Genomic DNA, 1920 nt, shown 5'->3' with positions numbered 1-1920 from the left:
TCGTGTTTTGGTTAATTCCTTGATATACCTCCGTTGATTAGACATGTTGTGTGATGACCTTAATTACCTTCAATTCATCAGAAGAAAAATCCACAACAGCCAATGTTCAATGAGGGCAAGTTAAAATGGCAGTGGTATACAGAGCCCTCTCGGTGTAACCCAATATGTTCCCTACCAGCCTCCACTAAAAAAGTATCAGTGACCTTGACCTTGACCCAAAATCCATGAAACGAACTTGTCCGAGATGTTATGGTCCTTTATCATTGTGTGAAGTCTCATCGAAATTCCTCAAGGAATGAAGCTGCTAAAGTGTTGACATTCTTCGGCATTACTTCATACATGTAAGATGGGTGGAGAGTCCGTGGTCTAATAAAATAAATGGCAGTGTTTGCTAGGATTGTCAGCGATACTTATTGGTATACAGATCCCTTAAACGAGTAAAAGAACACTGAAGCAATATGTCCTCTTCCTGTCTCCACTGAAATAGTAACAGTGACCTTGAAGTGTAAATAAAGTCAAAAAGAAAACTGCAAATCCTGAAGCCATAAGGTTTCAGATCGGTACATTCCACAAATAACTACACCAAATATTGTTGGCCAAACACAACACAGCAAAAACTTTAGCTCTTTAAAAAACTATTCATATTTAAGTACAACAATTCTCAATATTACTCATTGGGACTTGTGATAGATGTATTTTTGGGACTCTCCATTCTAGATCAAAGTCAGAAATAAGAGGTCACAAGTCAAACAATTTTTAATTCAATGCTAAAAATGATATTGAAAACATAAGTTCAAAATCCTTAATTGAATTACAAGAATTTCAACAACTTACATATTCTCCTTTAGAATTTGAAAACTAAAATGAAACTTAAAAGTCTCACAATAAACACCGTCTCTTTAACAAACTTACCTATCTTCCTGCCATGAACTTTCTCTTTTCCATAGTTACATTCCATTGCACAGGCGTCTCATGCTTCTGGTTAGTATTTATAGAAAAAACAAAATTAGCCCTTATATTACTCTTATCAACATTGATATTGTAGGCGTAGGGGCATATACATTATCATATACTTTTTTCTGTTGGTACTAACCAGAAGCAGACACCTGTATCCTCTGCATGTGGAGTTAATATTTCACCTCTGATTTCATATTTCAGTAAAATACCTTTAGCAGTACTCCTGGACTGTTTCCGTTAAACGCTATACAAATGGCTGGATCCAAGTTTGTTTCTGAAATAATGACAATGCTGGTGATTTATGTTGCTTTTGAACAAGTCTCGACAAGGACTTTCAAGATCGGCAGATTTGCCAAGATTTATGCCTGAAATATCAAATTAAAAATTGACAAACTGGTTTGTCTGCATAAATGAACAGGCCCCAGGTCACCACCTGGCCTGAGCAAGTACAAATAGAGTCATCTCCCCTTTGACAAAGCCATATTTTTTAAAAGTCCAAATACAAGAGGAAGTATGCGAAAATAAGACTCCTATGTCCAATTCATAAGATTTCAATCATGTAAAACTTCTGTTTCCATATTTTTTTTTTTTAAGAAACATTGCAAAACTTTACATTGTAAGCATGAGGAAACAACTCCTATTTACACAGTAAAAACACTTGCTATAAAAGCAGACCCTAAGTTGACGGAACCGTTAAACAAAGCATTAGATATGATTATACCTCATGTTTGTAACTGTGTCTGTGATAATTAGTCGAAAGCATCATGTGACAGCTTGGATAAATACGATTCCTCTCTTGATGGATATATCAACATTTCATATATCACTCGGGCTCAACATCCTCAGATAAGACCTCGGGGTCAGCCTGACTGTTACCCAGCTGCTTTGGAGGATTAAACAGAGCAGTGTTGAGGAGTAAATGGCACATTTTTGTACTGGTTCAGTATTGAATATACCGTAAAG

This window comes from Pecten maximus, chromosome 15 (genome assembly GCF_902652985.1).
Source record: "Pecten maximus chromosome 15, xPecMax1.1, whole genome shotgun sequence".
NCBI classification, from domain to species: Eukaryota; Metazoa; Mollusca; class Bivalvia; order Pectinida; family Pectinidae; genus Pecten; species Pecten maximus.
This window is presented reverse-complemented; position numbering follows the sequence as displayed.